At 33.1% G+C, this 22,277-nt stretch overlaps 1 protein-coding gene across 9 annotated transcripts in view; it reads left to right on the top strand.

The window, feature by feature from the left end:
• Nucleotides 1-4,037: 4,037 nt before the first annotated feature.
• Nucleotides 4,038-22,277, top strand: part of LOC134840480 (slit homolog 3 protein-like) — a 40,514-nt gene continuing 22,274 nt past the window's right edge. For 2 of the 9 annotated variants that reach the window (XM_063856312.1, XM_063856299.1), the window contains exon 1: nucleotides 15,307-15,632. The gene's annotated coding sequence lies outside the window, so the exon portion shown is untranslated. The other 7 variants (XM_063856305.1, XM_063856309.1, XM_063856302.1 and 4 more) reach the window with 7 other exon arrangements.

The raw sequence follows: 22,277 nt of genomic DNA, 5'->3' as shown, positions 1-22,277 counted from the left end.
TCTTACTACAATTTCTAAACCAAAAAAAATCGCGTGACTGTGCTAAAAAATTTGAGAGGGATTGTTGTAGCATAATAAAGTCTTTTCAACAGTGGCTTTACTTTCCAAAGAAAATCAAAAAAAATGTTTCGGAAGAAATTAAAAAATATTTATTTTTTTTTCGTTTTCCACACTAAATTAGAGAACAAACGAGACCTGATTTTGATTAGACGCTGACCATAAAATCTGATTCAACCAAATTTTGAAACTGTTACTGAAAGTAATTAGCTCTAGGCTAAAGTACAGAATGTTGCATGAAAGGTCTATGGTTAATGATTGTTCATGTAAGGAAATTTTTTGAATAGAAATTTTTCATGAAATTGTGATTCAAAAAAAATTAAATTCTAATTCTTTGGGACAATAAGAGTTTTTGCTGTCACCGTAAAAAATGCTAGTATATATGTTCTCCATCAAACCATAATTTAAAATGGTATGATCAACGTTTTTTAACAAAAAAGACTGCTTTTATATGACAATACATTAAAATTTATGTCAAAACAGGCAAAAATTTTTCCGGAAAACTCAATGACAACATTTTACTAAAATGTATGAAGTTAATATGATTCGTATTTTTCATAAATTGAATGATTAAGAATTTTGTGCTTCCGAAGCTAACTTAAAACGTTTGGAAACTATCCTAACCCGGGGAGCTATCTAGAAAAACAGTAGTACAAAAAATTCGTTACAAAATGGAGCAAAAATTTGTAGTTTTTTGTTTTTTTTTCTTGATTTTAAATTGTTTCATTAAATATTGTGGTTACAAATTTTTGTGCTACTTACACAGCAATTGTCTGTATCTTCTGATTTCAGTTGAAATTTTCGCGAGAAAAAAGAAAACTAGACAAGTTTAATGTAATTTTATTCTGTTTACTTGGAATAAATAAAGTCTACAAAGATTTGATATGAGTATAATAAATCTTGAAGAAATCAGTTCACGCTTAGAGTCACTTCGCCTTTATTTCTCGAGATTTATTGATACATAGATATAAAGATATAGCCAAACTATTTTCAAGCCTCAACGCTTCTAAAAAACTTGCGAATCTGGCATCTTTTTAATTTGCTATTAACGGGAGTAGTGGAATAATGTTTTGGTCAAAAACTATCAGTACGAGTGCCAAAATTACCGATAGAAAAACCATTTCAGGCCTTTTTCAAGAAAAGTTCCGATGTTTATTTCCGGTTTTCAGTTCAATATCTAGATTAATACCATCACTCTTTCAATATTGTTTTTACTCAAAAAAAATTGTAACAAAACATTTCGCATGAAAACTTTCCTCGCACAAAATTACAACTCGTGTACATTAGCAATTAAAATAACTCAAAAAAGTGCGATGACTCGCAAAAGAAACACGTAAGATAAACCCTTAATTACCCATAAGCTGAAACACGTAACTTTTCACTAAATATCCGTTAAGGTTACCTTTAATTAAAAATTGGGAAATATATGAATCTTTTTGATCGCTTAACACCAAAAAATGAGCCCAAAACCTTGATTGTATTATTTGTTGAATAGTCACTCTGGTTTCTAAACAAGTTTCTAATCATTTAAATAATGTTGTAATTAACTACAAGACAGCGCGGGGAACGACTCTTGATCTTAATGAAAAGCGGTCTTACGAAAAAAGCGGGTTATTAACTTGGAGATACTCAAAAAGACTTTGCAACTCACCGTTATTTACACGTGATGATTTATTTCCGAAGAAAAAATTAGATCCTTTACATTTATAGTTGAACGAGAAGTTGAAAAGTAAACTATCTGTATGTGTTTGAACATTTTCACTTTTTTTTTTCAAAATGAAATTATGTTCATAATTGAAAAAGCATGACAGTTAAAGTGCACAGCAGTTAAACATTGTGGAGAAACTTGCGCAAAAATGTCAAATAGGTTTAACAAAAAACCTATAGGTTTGTAATACTTCTGCGTCTTCAAACCACTCTAAATGGGGAGGATTTGTTGGCTCATGACTCGAGGCCGGGGGATTGCAACCTTGTGTTCGCCACTGAAGTCAACATGGAGATTTTCGAGCGTTACACAACTTGCACGCTGATGGCACATTTAAAAGTGATCCACCAATATTTCAACAACTATAGACTGTACATGGTATTACAAACAAATGCTCCCTTCCAATGGTTTATTTTCTTATTGAAAAAAAAATCAACTGCAAAACGATCAATTTGGGTGTTACGTGATTTTAAGCCCCTATTAGAGCCAACAGACATTGTAATTGATTTCGGAAAAAAGAGAAATTTGTAAAGAAGTACGTTTTTTCATTTTACGCAGGTCAATTAGCGAAAAAGACAAGAATTAAGACTGGCGGTTGAATACAAAAAAGACAGATAATTTAAAAAAAAAATGAAAATATTCATTGCGCTGGCTCTCAATCCTGAATGCGATGTTGGCTTTAGAAGCATTCGACGCCACAACAACTGAGAAAGAGCAGTTCCAGTCATATCTTGATTGTTCTAAAAAAAAAAAACGAGTGTGGAGGATTATAAACTAAGAATGGCATACCATTTTTCAATTAGGAATGGGTTATGCTCATCCCACAGTGTCAAAATTCATTCAGCATCAAGAGCGGATCAAAGTTCAACCGAAAATTGCCCGATTTTGTTCAAATCCGAAGAAAAGCCCAACAAATGTCCTAAATAAGAACAATTACAACACAGGATATGAGAAACTTTTTTTCAGTTTGCAGCTGGAAGCTCCAGTATTTAAGTTTGATCTGTAAAACCCTTTCAAATGAAAAAAAAATTGACGCCTGAAAGGCTTTGATGTTTTACCGCTCTTCGTTTCACATTAAGATCAAAGGAAAATATAATATTCTTCCGGGTTTTTTAAGGGTTTTCTCATTTTGCGAGTCTTTTTCTTAAGATTTTATCTATGATGACTTAAAAGTAACACATGAGCGGTGAATAGCCCCCTCCCTCTCCATAATGTTTCAAAACGAATTAAGACATGCGAGTTTTATCACAGTATTCAGCTCTACTACTCATATTATAATTTGAAAAAATATATCGGCGAGTCCAAAAGTTGCAGTTTCCTTTAAGCTTTCTTTTTAAACGTTGAAGCGCAGCCAAGACATATAGGACTTTTCCTGATTTACTGGTCTTTTTTCGTATTCTTTTTTGATAGAAGCCAATTTGAAGTATACTTTCAGTTTCTGCTTTGAAACAAACGGTATACAAATTTTTTATAAAATTAATATTTTTTTTTCAAGTTTTTAGAATTTTAGGTCAAAATTCACCCTAGGACTCTCGGAATTGTTAAATATTAGAACAATGTAGGCAAGAGAGCTTAATCGTTTGTGTATAGTATCAATTATAATAGGGACAACTGACAAATAGGATTCGTTGAAGTTGCTTAGAAAACTAATAGTTTTTTCTCATCAAATTAAAACGCATATTGTTTTTTCTTTACTCTTTTTTGCAAAACAAAGTCAAAAACCAGTCAAAAGCCTAACCCAGAGGCTAACTATTATTAGGTTGAGCTGGAGTTTAAATTAATTATGAGCCCATTAATTTATTGCTAAATTGCAGCGAGCGTGCTATATAACTACTGGGCACCATCACACTGGATGCGCCGCAACACCACTATACTCTATATTATATTCCGGAAGACGCAAAAAGGGGACGCCCACGCACGCGAGTTTTCGACCTCAAACTAAAAATCCTTCAATTTCACTTTAAATTAAGTGTAAACACCTTGGCGCTTCCTCCAATTTAATCGGATCATTGGGACATTAGTTGAGATATATCTGTTGGTCGATTTTATCCCTCCAATGTGGACTAGCTGTCAATCAAAGGGGACACGGCCAAAGATCTTTTATGATTTTTCATCGAAGCCACTTGTAATGAAATCGATGAAAGCTTTTCCTGGTGTGATCAACTTGTTTTCGCTTTTGCGCCAGGTTAATCCCACGACACTGATTTGGTTCAAAATATTGCAAATTCTCAAATTATCTTTATAGGAAACGAACTTTGACAACTGTATAGATATCAAATCTACGAGCTGCCGGTGACATTTAATTTAAAAAATTTGAGTTAGTCCAACTATTCGATCACGCAAGTCCTTTCAAACAACAAACAACAACTTACCACAAATAAACGCCGAATAAAAAATATCAAATGCCTTAAATCGGTTTTTTGAGCAATTTTTATCTATTGCAGTTATGTTTGCTTTATCTGCAACTACAAAATAGTATCAGGTATGAGAACTTCTTCTAGTTGATCAATAATCTGTATTTTAAGTAAGCTATAACTTGAACAATATCTCTTTTAATTGGTCGACCAAAATATGCCTGAAGTCAAAATGAAAACCGTTTTAAAAAATGCCATTTCAATTTGAAAGTTTAGTGTTTCTGGGTTTCTAGAATCTGCATTTAAACGAAGCGATGAACAAAACGTATAACTACCGAAAATATCACCTTTAACATTGTTAAACGTTAATTATTAGTGTTGAAGTCGCTAAATGCTGCCTTCCCGCATTGAAATTCCATGGATAAAAATCGATTAAATTTGAATTACATTGTCAATACAATGTCTATAAAAGTGAAGAATTATCAATTAAAATCGATTACAAATGAATTATATTGCTATTACTTAGCAAAAAGCTAAAATACATTGCAAATCAATTATAATAGTTTATTTTTTTTTTACTTTTATAGATGAAAACTATGAAACTCCATTGGGGCAGTACAACAGTGCCAAAGTACAACAATGCTGAAGACAAAATATTGTTCAACTGTGCCGAAAATTTCTCTAAGTTAACCAGCCAGAGGCCTACCTCGAAGGTTATTTTTTAAGGTTGAATTTGAATAATGTTTTTACTCATTCCAAATCAATGACAAGTAAATTAATTTGAGTCGACGGAAGCTGCAAAGTCAAAAATGGCCAGTTTAATTGATTCCACAGGTAAAAAATTTCTCAAACGCAGCGTCAAAAATTTTTTTGAACAAACAAATAACACGGCAAATTGCTATTTTTTTCTCGGTTTCGCTCCAAAACAAAACGGTATTCAAGCAAATTGCCAGCTAATCCCAAACAAAACTAGAAAAACAATCAATTATTCTCAATCTGTGGAACTTTTGACAACATTTTTAGATTCGGCACTGTTGTACTTCGGCACTGTTGAACGCCCCCAACTCCATTATAATCGAGTTTTTTTTCCACTGAGAATTTGAACGCACATAAAATGTTTTCTACGCTTTAAGCTAAAGTGGGTTATTTGTTGTTCAACTTGACCGCTCAACTTTGACTTTTGTCACTGTTTTTATGTAAAACAAATGTCCTAATTTTTCTCCTTTCATCAATTTTTTTTAATTTTATTAGAAACTCTGAGCACCCCCACCCCAGAGTTTCTAATAAATTTTTAAAAAAAATTGATGAAAGGAGAAAAATTAGGGCATTTGTTTTACATAAAAACAGTGACAAAAGTCAAAGTTGAGCGGTCAAGTTGAACAACAAATAGCCCACTTTAGTTTAAAGCGTAGAAAACATTTTATGTGCGTAAGGAAGCAAAGGGGCAAATTTTAAGGAGGAGATGTTAACGGAATCGTTTTGAAGTTTGAAAAAGTTCAGGTTTGGAAATTGAGTAGGTCGTGCGCTCGCTTTGCAAAATTTTTGCATTACTTATTTGATAAATGCAGAGTTTCTTGCAATATTTTGCACGACGAGAACCAAAACTTAAGTCAAAAAAAAATTTAAGTGAAATTAAATAAATACTTTTTTGTCTAAATTTTTTGGGAATCGATTATTTTGAAAATATTTTAGACAACAAAAATCCATTATGATTGATTGCTTTTCGCTTTTGCTGTTAAGACAAAAAAATTGAATAACAAACTGGCTTGGTAGTTTAACTAATTTTTCTCAGAAAATTCATTACTCTGACGAAAGTGTATAATTTTTGTAGAGCAAAGTAGAATTCGAATATGATTAAATTTTGATGACTGTAGCAGATTTACTAAGGTTTTGACTGGCAAAACTATCAAAATTGTTGTTTGATAGTTATCAATAATTGTTCCGACTTTCGATACGAATGTAACAGAATATTTGTGCTCGGGGTGGGTTTTTTTTCTTCAGACCAATTTCGACTTTTTAACTAGCCATTTTTGACGGATTTTTTTTAAATATCATTGAAAAAGTTTTGTTGTCCTGAGCTTAAATTTCAAAAATTATTTCACCTGTGATCATTTTTCGTAAAGTTATGGGGGTTTAAAGATTGCCAGTTTGGCGAATTTGGGACAATTAACTTGCGATATATTTCGCACTATTAACGCGTAAGCGGAGATTTAATCCGTCTTAGAAATCGTTCCAAATTGGTTGAAAGAAGCTTATTTGCCATAATTGATTTGTTACAAAGAGCGATTTCTATCCTTTTGTATTTTATACGGCGTGTGGGGGATGATTTTCATTTAAAATATTCAAATTTCAGAAAAATTTTTTTTCATTTTATTTTATTATATTTAATTTTTTTATAGGTTATTACTGCTCCATAAACATTAAAAGGCAGTCGGGACATTCAGGGCTTCGCCCTGATACGAGCAGTCTTGTTCTAATTTGTTATTTATTATTGATAGCTTCCCATTAGGATACTGGTGGTGAAATACGCTCGAATGTGACTTTTTTGTAATTTGATAATTAAGTGATATTAAAGATTAATTTGATAATTTTTATTTTAATTTGATATTTAATATAATAATTTAAAAGGACTTTGATATAAAACAAAAAAACGAGTGAGTTTCGACAAAAATATGTTGAAAATTTATAACAATTGCTATCTAAAGAAGAACATGGTAATTTTGTTCACAATCCATTATGTTTTGTTTCACAAACTTAATTAGGGTTTTAAGTGTTCAACTTTTGGTTCACAGTGTGCATCTTTATCTGAAGAAGAGGTTTACACTCCAAATTAGGATTTGGAAAACCAGAGTTTTTATAGATCTCATGAGGATAACGATATGACACTGTGTCGACCAAACTGATTTTTCGAGCTCTCCCCAAGCACTGTTTTACCCCTATTTTGGCTTAAATTTTCTGCGCCCCAGGCAAATTTTTGACAAAACAGTCAAAAAAGCCGTTTTTGGGCACTTTTTGAAAACTTTTGTCAAAAAAATCGCGTTTTTTTTGGCGCGCGCTCCCCCTCAAAGTTAGTATATATTGGCGCCCAATGCGCCTTTAGAAAAATTTTAGGGTCGGTTTGCTAAAAATGGATTTCTGATAAAGTATCAAAGGGGGACCCTTTGGGTCGGCAGGGGGTCGAATCCCTGAGGGAAGGGGCGTCCGCCCCCCCCCCCCCCCGCCCTAAGTCCGCCCCTGATGACACAATCAATACAACTAATACTATCTGTTAACAGAGAGCTGTACTAATTTTTGCTGCTGAAGAAAACAACGGTTATCTAGTTATTCGTTCATTGAACACATCGATCACAAAATTGGAAAGCTGACAGCACATGAGATGAAACATCAAAATATAGCCGCGAAAATTGGGACATGTCCAGTTTTGTTAGATGCTCTGGAAAAACAAATATGCAAAGTTTTTGTTCTGACAATTGAAATTGGGGTAGACTTTTATTTTTGTCGAGTGTTTTATTTTTTTTTAAATTTTTGTTTTGTTTTCATGCAAAATCAAGTACCACAGATACTCAACCAAATGAGTCTAGTGATACTTCCTTTTAAAATATTTTATTCATAAATGAAACAACCCTTAGAAAACATTAAAAACCCTGTGTTGAGAAAAATCAGTTTGAATTTTTTCGTCGAATTTCTTGCGGGTAAAGCGATCGTGTAAACTTTGTCATATTAACATGAGCCACTTAGGTCATTTATGGTCAGTGTGTCATTTATTCCTGTAATATTTAGGGTAAAAAAACTAGACTTCCCAAAAGAAAAACTTATATTTTAGTTTCTTTCAGCATTTAATAGGCAGTAAGAATTTTCTAGAAAAAAAAACAAATCAAAATGCCAAACTACAAAAATTTTTGATACAATTTATTTGTTTTTTGATCATTTATTGAAAACAACCACTATCAACACTACCCTCATTCGGTACTTGTCTACGCATTTCTGAGAGTTTTGTAATTTTACGGAAAAAAATGAAAAAAAAAACACTTACATGAAAAGAAAAAGGTTTCTTTTGTAATTTTCCATTAATGTGAAATCGGCTATCCTTGTTTTATGTCTATTTTTGTGCTTGGTGACGATAAATAAAATTTCAAAACTGAGCCGTTGAAACGTTTTAGTTATCGGCAATCATAAATTATGTAACAAAGACGCTGAGTTGAGAGACAACAAATAATCAGAGCCCAAAAATGAACACAAAAATTTGTAGCCCTACTTTCATTAAGCTGTGCAAAACTGTCATCAAGTGGTTTAGAAAAACTGGTTATGTATGCACTGCAATTTTATTAGCATGGCAAAGCTCAGAAAGACAAAAACATAATTACGAATGCCCTTTAACGTCGATAAAAACTTTTTGTTTGAAAAATTGTCAAAAACGTGCAAAAAAATGGAACTGTTTTTCATGTTTGATGTATCTATTTTATCTAACAGTACACCATTGATACAAAATTACATATCTTGCGCCTGGTAGCGTATCAATCTTTTCAAATTGCTGGCCTCAATTCAATTGTAATGACTTATTTTGGCGCTTAATCTTTAACAGCACGGTTTATATCGCGTAAAAGAAACGCCGATTTGAAATTAAGTGGTGAAATTAGTCTTTAAAGTCAAGTCTCTTAACTCAGGAACAATTGGACGCTGGTAAAAACTTCTTTTTAATTTTGCACTTTAGATAACAATGTCTTTTAAATGGTATAAACAATTACCAAAAGGTCTAGTTAGAAAATCTAAACTTCTCTGAATGAAAAACACCCCAGGCACAAATGTTAAGTAGGAACAAAACAAATATATGCTTTACAAACCGCAAAGCCAGAACGTGCGGCCACAATAAAAATTTTGCCCTGTCCATAGGAAGTTACTGAAATTTGGCTTTAAAAAGTAACTCATAGTAAATTAAAACAAGACTGCTCGTATCAGGGCCAAGCCCTGAATGTTCCGACTGCCTTTTAAGGTTTATGGAGCAGCAGTAATAACATTTTAAAAATTAAATGAAATAAAAAAATGAAATTTTTTTTTTTAAAATTTGAAATTTTTTATGAAAATCATCACCCCACAAGCCATATAAAGTACAAAAAGATAGATTTCGTTCCTTGTAACAAATCAATTATGACAAATAAGCTTCGTTCAACCAATCTGGAACGATTTATAAGACGGATTAAACCTCCGCTTACGCGTTAAAAGCGCGAATTATATCGCGCGTTAACTGCCCCAAATTGGTCAAAATGGCCAAAATGGCAATCTTTAAACCCTCATAACTTTACAAAAAATGATCACAGGTGAAATATCTCTTCAAATTTAAGCTCAGGACAACAATAGCTTTCGAATGATATAAAAAATTTCCGTCAAAAATGGCTAGTTAAAAAGTCGAAATTTGTCTGAAGAAAAAAAAACCCACCCCGAGCACAAATATTCCGTTACTTTCGTATCGAAAGTCGGAACAATAAGCTTCCTTCAACCAATTCGGAACTATTTCTAAGACGGATTAAATCTCCGCTCACGCGTAAATAGCTCAAAATATATCGCGCGTTATTTGTCCCAAATTGGCCGAAATTATCTTTCAACTTTAAGCCCAAGACAACAATACCTTTTGAATGATACAGAAAAAAAATCTGTCAAAAATGGCTAATTAAAAAGTCAAACTTTTTCTAAAGAAAGAGAACACCCCGAGTAGAAATACTCCGTTATTTTGTTACGAAAGTCGGAACAACAACCGCGACTGAAGCAAACAAATAGAAGTTGACCAAGTTCGGCGATATTTTTGCGCTTATCACGTTTGCAATAAATTTTGAATTTTTTTTAACATTCGAAAGGTATTGTTGTGTTGAGCTTAAATTTGAAAAGATATTTCACCTGTGATCATTTTTCGCAAAGTTATGGGGGTTTAAATTTTGACATTTTGACCAATTTGGGACCATTAATGTGCGATATATTTCGCGCTATTAACGTGTAAGCGGAGACTTAATTCGTCATTGAAACCGTACCACATTGGTTGAAGCAGGCTATTTACCATAATTGATATGTTACAAGGAGCGAAATGTATCACTTTGTACTTTATGCGGCGTGTGGGGGGATTTTTGTTACGAATAAATCTCAAATTAAATAAGATTCATTTTATTTTATTGCATTTTTTTCATGTTATAACTGCTCTATAGACCTTAAGAGGCAGTCGGAACAGTTGTAACAAATCAATTATGGCAAATAAGCTTCGTTAAACCAATTTGGAACGATTTCTAAGACGGATTAACTCTCCGCTTACGCGTTAATAGCGCGAAATATATCGCGCGTTAAGTGTCCCAAATTGGCCAAAATGGCAATCTTTAAACCCCCATAACTTTACGAAAAATGATCACAGGTGAAATATCTTTTCAAATTTAAGCTCAGGACAACAATACCTTTTGAATGAAATTAAAAAAATTCCGTCAAAAATGGCTAATTAAAAAGTCGAAATTTGTCTGAAGAAAAAAAAAACCCACCCCGAGCACAAATATACCGTTACTTTCGTATCGAAATTCGGAACAATTATTTGTACATATAACAGTATCAGTAGATTGGTTCTACGCATTTTTCCCATTTCCGTACACTTCTCTATTTTGCCTTCACCCGGGTTGATAAAAATCATATCATGCAAATTTATACTGAAAAAAAAACTTGGTCATATGATTTCAAACAAATTTTCTGGGAAAACCTATTCAAATAGCAAAATAAGCAATTATTTTACCGTACAATGAAACTGTATAATAAGCATTTTATTCAAACATTTCGGTAAAATTGCAAACTTTTTGCTATCCCTTTTTTTTACAAAACCTGTTGGAAACAGCATACCCATTTTTTTGTTCTATGAAATTGTATGTGAAGGTTTTTGCTATACTGAACATATAAAAGAAGTTTTTTCTCCTAAGTTTTTTTCTCTGAAATTGTATGAAAAACACTTTTTTCCATTAATGAATTTTCAAAATGCACACTCCCAGAGAATTTTTTTTACCTAAAAATCCAAAATGTAAGTGGCGATTATCACGCAGATAAATTGAATTTGGTGATGTTTTCCAGGTAAATAAATGTTTAGATTCTCTCCCAGAAAAATATACAATTTTTTTAACTTTGGAATTTATTAAGTGAGAAAAGTAGCCTAGACTACATTATAGACAAATTGCTAAAACAAAGTTTCGTAAAAAGTTTATTTGAGCGCAGAAGCAAGTTTGCGATCAAAAAAGAAGAAAATTTGGCTCGGCTTTTAGTTTTATTCAATGGAAAAAATTATATCAAAAGTTTTTTGTATTTCGAAATTGTATGACAAGCAATTTTGTGTTCAAACTAATTTTTTGATGCTAAAGTTGCTCCCAAGTAACAAAAATTTCCACTTGTTTGTTTTGTTAGAGTTTTCAGCTAATCTAGGATATTTTTTGAAAAATGAATTGATTGAAAAATTATTATCAGTTATTTTCCTCCAACGGTATTTATCTTTCCATAGACTCCACATATGGAATTGCATAATTGGCATTTTTCTTCTACAGATGTCAACCCGTGTAAATAGTCAAAAACGTAAATAATCTTTTGTTCTTGTTTTCTCATGGTCATATTTTGTGTTGTTTCTGTTGCTTGTCGCCTCGTCATCTCTCCTTATCTTTGTCATCTCTAAATTTCACGTCGGATATATTTAACAATCGCCCCCCGTATGGTATCTACTTAAGTATGGTACGTCGGATATATTTAAAAAACACGTCGGATATATTTAACAATCGCCCTCCGTATGGTATCTACTAAAAAAATTGCCACCCCTTTAAAAAAGCTTTAAATTAGCAATAGAGCGTTCTATGTAAATTGGAATTTTGCTGAATTCTAACTGATCGTAAATTCGACTAGCTAAGCCTATTTAATAAATGGCCCCTTTCTTGAAAGGGGGGGGGGTATTTGTTACGTAGATCCAACACTTCTTTTGGGTTGGTTATAATTTTGGTGCTGGTCAATGGTCTCTATTATTTTCTGCACATATTTTAGTAGCTCTTAACTTAACAAGGGTTAAACTAGGAACAAGTTTATTTCTGGAAAAAACGTAACATATGATAAAAATCATTCAACCTTCAGATTTTTTCCAGTTTGTTCTCCCGGGTTGACCTCCATAGACCGAAAATGCTAATCATACAATTTCATACACTTAGTCTATGGAAAAATGCTAGTCATACAAATTTCATACATTTTCGCAAAATGAGTTTACTCGAATTTCAAAGGTATTTTATAGTTGTTTTGGTATCGAAATTGGTATCTCTTCATAAAAAAAAGGAAAAAAATGGTATGAAAAAAAAAATGCTAATCATACAATTTTCATATATGGAAATTGTATGATTAGCAATTTTTTACAAAAAAAACTTTTGTGAAAAAAAGCTTTGAACAATCAATTCAACAGCTGGCAAAACATTTAAGCGTTTTTTGGGCTGCTACAACTAAAAACTTCGACTATTTTTTATTTTTGTTTTCTGAAAAAAAAACACTAGTCATACAATTTCCATATATGGAAATTGTATGACTAGCAATTTTTTGATGGCGACGACAAAAATTTTTCAAAGTATTTTTGAAAATTGCCCCCAACAATTTTTTTGTGTTTTTTTTTTCAATCGCAAACTGATTTTCGTATTCAAACAAACATTTTTTGAAAAAAATTTTTGCATGCAAATTTTAATTTTTTGTGCGTATAACGTAGTCCTGGATATACTAATATTGGATTTTTTTCCTTTTCTCTTCATAACTTTTTTCAAAAACGCTTAAAACTCCTCTTTGTTTTGGTATGACATGTTTTTGTATGCCTTGATCAATGTCTGGTAATTTAAAAATTCAAATACTAGAAATAATCATCTTTGAAAATTATTGCTAAAATTGAAAAGTTCATTACTTTTGTTATTTTATTTGTGTGAGACAGAAGTAACAAATATCAGGCTGTTTCCAATGCATTTTTAATGCGAGACGGCCAAACCTTTGGTTATTACGTTTGAGTAATCAAGGTTTATGTCATTTGTGTTCGGTTACAAACACAACCAAAAAAAGTTTGAGAAATTAAAATGTAAAAAATCAAAATTTTTGGTTTATGGAAAAATGCTAGTCATACAATTTCCATTATATGAAAAAATACTAATCATAGACCTTTGATGGAATTTTCTGTACGTATGGAATTGTATGGAAAGTGTATGACTAGCATTTTTACGTATATGGAAATTGAATGACTAGTATTTTTGGTCATCCCGGGCTCTGTGTGCTTAACTTTATGCCCATTCCCCCTTCCCCCTCCACCCGGGTCGAGATCCCGCTCAAAAACCGCTCAAGATATGAGCGGTTTGAGCGGTTTTCCAGCAAGATTTGAGCGGTTTGAGCGGTTTGGGCGGTTTGGGCGTTTTTTTTTTCGAAAAACCGCTCTAACCGCTCAAATCTTGCTTAAAAAACCGCTCAAAAACCGCTCAAAAACCGCTTATTTCTTGCGGTGATTTTTGAACGGTTTTTCAAGCAAGATTTGAGCGGTGTTTAAGCGGTTTTTGAGCGGTCTTATAAAGAAAACTGATTAAAACCAACAAAAAGGCCTGGAAAGGTAATGTGACGCTAAGATGCAGTTGAAATACTATCTACAACCCGGGTTGACCTCCATAAACCGAAAATGTTTATCTTGGAATATATTGGAATAAGCAGCAAATTTCAAACAATAACACAATAACATGGTGCACCATGTTATTATGTTATTGTTTGAAATTTGCTGCTTATTCCAATCACTTCTAACATTTTGGATCAATTTAACATTCTCGACTGCCTTGAAATGCCTAACAACTCGAAATGTCTAACAACTTGAAAAATTTGGGTCTTCGGCATTGTGGACAAGAGTTTCAATTCTTCGGTTGGATATAGAGACATTCTGAGCCGCCGAGACCCTAAAACTTTGTTGCCCATTATTAAAATCGGTCGTCGAACAGGGCTCAATTGTTCATTCTGACGAGTGACGGGCATCGAGAGCGCTGCAGAAGATGGGGTTTACCCAAAGGACCGTCAATCATTCAATTATATTTGTGGAAAAAGAAACCGGTGTCCATCCTCAAAATGCTGAATCGTACTGGAATGCCAAAAAAAAACTTTGATAAAAAAATGCTCGAATGTCATCGTTTTTTTTTGCACTGGTATCTTCAAGAATGTGGCGAGATGGGTTCGATTGGCTTAATAACTATTTCGATAATATTTGCCTTCTTATCAATGATTTTTCTCCAATAACTTGCTGATTTTGTCAGTTTTATCTCGGGGGGAGGGAGGATCTTAACTTAGTCCATTTGGGGAGTGGATGTTAACTTAGTCCAGCATTTTTCCAGACTTGTAAATGCGTTTTTACCAGAAGAAAAAAAGGACCAAGTTAACATCCTCCCCCCTAAACACGTTTAGGGGGGAGGATGTTAACTTGGTTCTAAATTGGGAATTTTCAGCCAATCAGAATCGAGGGTTTTACAAGCAACGCTTAGCAAATTTAATTTAATTTAAGCGCTGGGGTGGAGGATCTTAGTTTGGTCTATTAGGGGGGGAATGTTAACTTGATCCGAAAAAAAAGAATAAAACTTTATAGCGATTTTGAACTTTTCGCAACATAGGTCACCGGAAAAAACATGTCTGAAGCACTAATCACTCAATAAAGTTTTCATTCTAAATTCGACTTTTCAGATCAATAAGCTTGTTTTGATACCAGACTTAACGTCTGTACTTCTCTATCTTAAAATTAACGACAGTGAAAAGACAAAACTTTAAATTACAACAAACTATACGAGCCATATTAAATAAAAGATATTTTTTATTTACGTTTTGTTGGTTTTAGCGTAAAATTATGACAAGAAAAGCATTAAAGGATCAATTTTGTGCATGTTAGTTGAATCGCTGTTGAGTTAGCATGAAGAGGCTTGGACAAAAGCTAAACAACTGTCGCATATTACTGGTAGATTAATTAGATAAACACTTAATTAATGGCTCCCAATTAAGTGAAGCCACCTCAGATGAATCTCAGCTGTGCTCAACATCTCAACAGTTTTCAATTGTACATTTTCTTTTTTTATAGATTAACAATCCAAACATATACTGTGCTCATTATAAATTCTGTTTAGAAAGGTATTGTAAATTAATAAACTAAGTAAGTATCATGATATCAAAACCGACCGATTGAAAACTTGACTGCTTATAATTTATTGAGCTCGGGACGATGTAAATCTTCGATAAAAACTTTTTTAAAAGCTACCAAACCACAATTGGTTTTCAAAGTTTACAGATTGTCCTGCCCATTTTTCTAATTATCATCGGTTAAGCCACTCATTATCGAATAAAAAAAATTAGTCAATTGTAATTTATATCAATCTTAGCGTTTGTTGCCTGCTATATGACATTGAAAATGCCGATTATATGACGTTATAATTAGCGAAAATTCAATGATCAATGCACGTGGACCACTGGAAATATCGAAAAAGAAGAAAAAAGTAAGTTTTCTTGATACCTTAACGGATTTTCAGAACAATTTATCTCCACTTCTATAAAGGACACATTCAAAGGTTAAAACATATACAAGCATTGTGCAAGTAATCCCTTATTAAAGAGTTGGGTATGGGGTTAGTTCGAAAGATCTTTTTTAGTTTTCTTGTCATGTTAAAAACGACTTTCGACCATACAAGACCTCTCAAAAAAATATCTTCAAACATGATTCAGTTGTATATCGATTTTCGATTTTCTTCTGAAGATACTACACTTAAAAAAGATTTTTCAAGATATGAATGATATGATGATATGATCTTTTCAAAAATGATTTTTTTAAAGTTGTGTTATTTTGAGAGATTTGTTTTGAATGTTGTAAGATAATCTCCGTGGTCTCGATAAAATTCGATTTCCATGTGTAAAGTATAAAGATTTTTCTTTGACACGATGTCTGTTGACAATGTTTCTTGAGTGGGTTAAAAGAATGGGAGTTGGGGGTTTAAATTTCACAGCCGGATCCCGAGGCGGATGTCCCCGGTGGACTTGAGGAAACTGGGATGCTAGATTGACATGTACTCTCTCCTTATCCAATCACTCTTATCTTAAGTCCATAGGCAAACAGAGTTCAGTTAACCTAAAGTAATCTGGACAGATTTTTAAGAAGTCAATATCGCCTTTCTAAATTCTTACAAGTACTCATTTTAATGATATTTGAGTACCAATTACAATGTGATGAAAAGTTCAAACTTTCTAATGTATAGAAAATGGTGTAAATAATTTAAGAGAACTCTACTATTTTACAAAACTGATATGAGAAAAAGATGCGAGTAAATTAGCTGTTTTTTTTTGCTTGGCATTATAGATATGGCCTAATTTTCAAGTTTGTTAATAATGCAAAGAAGTTCCGGATAATTAGGATATAGTCAATTCGAGATTTCGCCTTATTGGAAATTTCAGCCAAAACTTTTTGGTGTTGTTGAAATGAGATAAAAATTATTTCTGCAATGCTGTCGCAAAAGCTGTCACCGCCAATAAATCCAAATAGAAATGGGTGAGAAGGTATGAGATGATGATTAATAAATGCAAATGGACCCAATTTGTAAAATGGACCGGTTTTCAACATTATCCCACTAAATCTGCTCATACAATTATCAAACACTTTCCTTTTGCTCTACCTGTTATGACAATGAGTCAACAAAATACGCCAACAAATTTAAATAGCTTTTACTGCAGCAGAAGCATTTATTTCATTATGGGTAAGTTTTAACATCCGCTTTAATAATTAAATTAGTAATTTTTTTAAAAACTTCATATAAAAAAGCAATACTTCTTTTTATCTATTCAATTACACGTATTGCGAAAAAAAAATTAATTACATCCGAATTCGGCTTGTTTTTTCAAATGAAAAATTGTCCGTAAATACTCATTGACCTAAAACCATGATATTGATTTGCCCACCTTTTAAACTCGATGATGTTGAGATAAAGGACTTTTGGATCTGCCAAAAAGGAGTCTAATCAGAAAAGATAAAGACCTTTTCAGGAGCATTTAAGAGAAGTAATTCAAAATTGACAGGCGTAAAAACATCTTAAAAGCAGCCTACTGCAATATATATTATTAACCCCAACTGAATTACAACACTCGGCTAAAAAAAGTTGGACATTTGGCCATTACTTTTGTACAAATTACACAAAAGAAAAGCTTAAGCTAATTTTCTTTGTGCCGTGTAGCTTCCTTCAGATGATATGTTTCGCCAATTTACCCCTCTGCACCTTTGTGTTTACTTTCTCTCTAAATTGGTACCATTTATCAAATGCAACGGTAGGTCATTTTTGTTGAAAACTCTATTGCTCAAACCTGAAATTGTTCAAACACTTCGGAAAAAAATTTAAACTTACTAATAAGTTTTTTTATAAATCTTTAAATAAAATTCACTAAACTGACTTGTTTGTACAGTTTTTTTAGCAATAAATAACCGAAAAAGTGAGATAATATCAAAATTTTTATCGCTGTTTTGATGCTATAAAAGTGCAAGCACCACACCATCAATGTTTTTGTCCTACCGTCAATAGATTTAACGGGAGTGGGGGATTCGACATTTTCACTACCCGAAGTATCCCCCTAGAGTTTTCATATTTTTCTTAAATCTTCCCCTGCCTATAGTTATTTGTACATGGTTTCATTATGTTGACCAAAAAAATATACACATTCGTTGTGAAAGTTCACGATGCCCCAATAGTTTAGCCTGCTCGATTGCCAATATTTATCTTGCAAAATCTATGGTAAGTTATACATCACTCTTAAGAAAAATCTTGCAGCTATCTTGCAAAATCTTGCAAGATAAACTTTGGCCATCGACGAGGGTAAGTTCTGGGAAAGGTTGTTTTGATAAATTGACCGTTTTAAGATCCCAAAATTGATATCTGCTGTATGTCATTTCTTTTCGACACAAATTGTAGAAGCGGAAAACAATTAACATTGTATCATTTCACATGATATTTGTCTTACTACAGTAACTAGTTCCTAATTTGGTCCATTTCGACGCGTACACGAATGAAAGCAAACAAAGGTGATTTACAACATGATCTGCAAATTAGGACTTCAGTCGTTTCTATTTTTGACTTGATGTTGTCGACTTCGCTTCTGATTACTCAGTTAAGTAAGTAAACCCGTGATATGCACGTATGTATATTTGCCCACCGCTTTTTCCCATTAGTGCAAAGCAAACTTTGAGAGGCGACTTCAGTCGAAACGAAAGGTAAGACCCTGTTATGACTTATTCAAGTTTGTTGTATGAAGAAAGTTTCAACTGTCCGAGGAAGTTACCCTTTTAAGCAACCTTTCGTTCCAATAGATCATCTTTACTTTTTTGATTTTGTCTCAGCTAATTCATTTTACTTTGCGTTATTATTCTGGTCAGAAGGTAAGTTTGGTGTTCCTTGTCTGCTCAAAGAGCTCGATTAACTTCAATTTGAGACAACTCAGGTTTCAGTTTATAACTGCATTTTAAAATTGTTTCAAGCTGTTTTTTTTGTGCCAGAAAAATAAGTAAAATGTCACCCGAGCACAAAAATAAGTAATTATTTGAAATAATTGGCTTGTCCGAGAGTTCAAAACTTGCTGCAATTTGCCTTAATGGTTCCCAAGTTTAGTTTATCACCCCCGTTTTTAACACCCTTTTTCGTTACACCCCTCTCAAATAAACCCAGGATTAGATAGCCCCACTAAAATTTGAAAACCTTTTTTAATGCCAAGAGCTAGAATCAAAGTGAAAAGGGAATCGAAACCATAGCGTTGGTAAATATCAACGCTTTAATTACGAAAGTTTTTGCAAAACAAAATGAAACAACATGCGCGCTGCTGAACGCAAAATGACCCTGCCGAAAGTCTAGTATTTCATATGAATTTGAAAACTAATTCGACCTGCATGCTTTCAATTAATCGCTGAAAGAGATAAGATTTTTCCAAATTTTAGTAGGATCTTGAAAAGATTTCTGCGAATCATAAACTAATTAGCTGAATTTAAATGAAATAAAAAATGAAAAAACAGTTAAGATAAAAAAATTGATCTCATCATAGTTTATTCAAATGCCAATCGTTTTACAAAAAAAACTTATCGAAATTTTCGAACTAATCAAAATTTGTCATTTTTTTCCAACGTCCGCATACAGCGCACTGTCTAAAGAGTTCAACAGCCACTAGTCCCAACCTAGCGTCCTATCAAAGTTCGCCATAGCGCAAACGAAATGGTTATCAGTTTTTTCTTCGTAAACATGCAGAATAATTTGCAGTTTTTGCTCTTTTTTTGCAATTTTTTCAGGACATTTTTTTTCTTTTTTGTAATTTGCTTCCCGCTCGAAGCGTTACAGAATTTTTTTCGCAACGATCTTTTACATAATGGGATGCCAAAGTCTGAAAAATGACTGTATACCATAAAACCAGCCCCCTACAGCATGTTTTGTACTGGCCAAACCGGTTGTTGCCGCATCTCTTTGATTCCATAGTGAAGAGGAATAGGACTTGAGACAAAACTTTTCTTTTAATTGGATTCAAAGTAAAGGCAGAACTTGTCAGTTTTTGCGTTTTTTCCGACTGTTTTACAGCGCGATTGCAGACTATTTGAACTTTTTGACAATTTTTGTTCGTACGAAATTCCTATTTCTTCTTTTTCAAAAGCCATTGAAGGTAACATTTTAAGCGCTAATGCAAACTTGTGGTTTATTTCGTGTTCTTTTTTAATCCGAGTTCCTTAATTTCTGTGATAAAAGTTCGAGCATTATGAAAAAAAAACATCCAGTCAGCTTGGACTCTGGGAAGTTTTTCCGAAACCCTTGAAGAGCGGCCAGCCCAAAATCGAACAAAATTTTTTCAGATCTACAATCAAGAGTCAAAAAAAGTTCCTCTTAGAAACCGTGGTATGTTTTTTACGTTTTATTTGGTGAGAAGACATACATGCTAACGGGAGCTATTCCTGAAAAACTAACATAATGAGGGTAATCATAATGAAACATTTTGAGTGACTGAATTTTCCGTCAGCCAATAAACATTTAGAGTTTTTGAGTACACATAGCCTTTCTGGATCACCGATTGAATTATTTTTTTCCTGATTATGTTGTCCAATGTCAAGTTTTATACAAATCATTTTTTCGAATTTGCTGGTTGCCTGGGATACTGGAATAAAGTGGTCAAATTTCAAATCAAATGAGTTGTCCCAACCTGGGTGCTTATAAAACCTGACCACAAGAAATTTGTAGGGGATGAAGTGTAAGATCATATTGAAAAGCTTCTGCCAATCAATAAGAAAAGCAAGAGAACGTTTAGATCAAGTTGTCTCAATCTTAAAATAGCTCTGCAGCTATTTCGGCACTGTTTTCAGCATTTTTCATCTATAGGCTTAGTAAAATGTCAGGCAGCTGAGCAAATAGTGCATTTTGATAGCACTAAATCAGCCATTACAAAAAAATCAAAAAAAAAGTTTTAAGAAAATAAGGAAAAATTGTTTCTAAAAAAAACTATTTTGTTGTCTTTTCCCCCCTATTTTTTTCGTTTTTCTATCTAGAAAAAGAAGGATTGAAGCTAAGTTTCAATCTTTATTAACTGATACTTCCGTTCATCTGAATATTAAAATCTACAGATAAATACAGGGTAAGTTTTAACAGACTTTTATTTGACCCATAATTTATCTACAATATTTTAAAATACTTCTGTCACTTCTGTCTCATCATTATTTCTGTCGCATATTTATGCCAACCAGATTTAATTCTTACCTATATATCATATTTTGCCACTGAGCCGCACATGCAAGCCCAACCACTGCAGCTGTATAATGTTGTACGATGAGCAGAAAATCCCTATATCTACCTCTATCTACCCGTAAAAGTTTTGTTCTTAGAAATACCAAAAAATCGTTTTTGTGTTTACTCAAGCCTTTGGTCTTAAGTAGTTTTGTTGCGACCTTTATGAAAAAGGAGAGGAAAAAACAGCTTAGACTGTTTTTTTTTTCAGAAAAAATGAAGAACTATTTTGGACAACTTGAAGGAAAACTTGTAGAGGGTGAGGTATTGTATCAAACTCAAGCAGGGGCGGATCTAGGATTTTCTCGAGGGGGGGGGGCGGATTTTCAAAAAATTTTCCAAAATTTTGATGACCTTTTTTTTTAGGTCGACCAAATAGATTTTTCGAGCTCTCCCAAAGCACTGTTTTGCCCCTATTTTGGCAAAATTGTCTGCGCCGCAGGCAAATTTTAAAAAACCAGTCAAAAAAGCCGTTTTTGGGCACTTTTTGAAAAATTTTGACAAAAAATTGCGTTTTTTTGGCGCGCGCTCCCCCTCAAAGTTAGTATATATTGGCGCCCAAGGCGCCTTTAGAAAAATTTTAGGGTCGGTCGGCCAAAAATGGATTTCTGAAAAAGTATCATAGGGGGGACCCTTTGGGTCGGCAGGGGGTCGAATCCCTGAAGAAGGAGGCGTCCACCCCCCCCCCCCCCGCCTCCTCCCCTAAATCCGCCTCTGAACTCAAGCCATTTTTTGTAGCTCGGATTCTAACAACTAAAATCGAAAATGTTGTCGCAGTGTTGAAAAATGTGGTCGTTTTTTTTGAAAAGAAAACAGATAAGAACTTAGACTGGAATTAGAAACTTACTTACAATTTCAAGTATGTAGATTTTAATGCTATTGTAGTTTTTAATGAGCATTGTTTTTATTTGCTGATCTACAGTGCTGATTTAAATCAACCGGACAAAGCCCGTTAAACTTGAAATTTAAAACCCGTTTTTCTCAAATTGTGTTGAGTCTAGGTGAAAACTTATGAAGACAAAATTTGCTTAAAATTTCAGCAGAATCAATATGGTGTAATTTATTTTGCGAAATTTGGGCCCGAAATTTTACCCCAAAAATGGGTCATTTTGGTTTTTCTTAGTTAATCAAAAATTACGCCAAAAATACCCAGTCGATCAGAGACATAATTATATCAAAGGGAGCCTCTTACATCGCCCAACAAACTTTAAAAAGGGTATAATCTTCAAAATATTGTATAAGTTAATTTATTTTTGTTTGATAGACAAAAAAAGTCGTTTTTACTATATAAAATACCAAATTTTTATTTAAAAACAGTTTTTAAACAATTTCCAAATTTCTTTTGGAGAAAATACCCTT

This window comes from Symsagittifera roscoffensis, chromosome 2, assembly GCF_963678635.1.
Source record: "Symsagittifera roscoffensis chromosome 2, txSymRosc1.1, whole genome shotgun sequence".
Classification (NCBI taxonomy): Eukaryota; Metazoa; Xenacoelomorpha; order Acoela; family Convolutidae; genus Symsagittifera; species Symsagittifera roscoffensis.
This window is presented reverse-complemented; position numbering and strand designations above follow the sequence as displayed.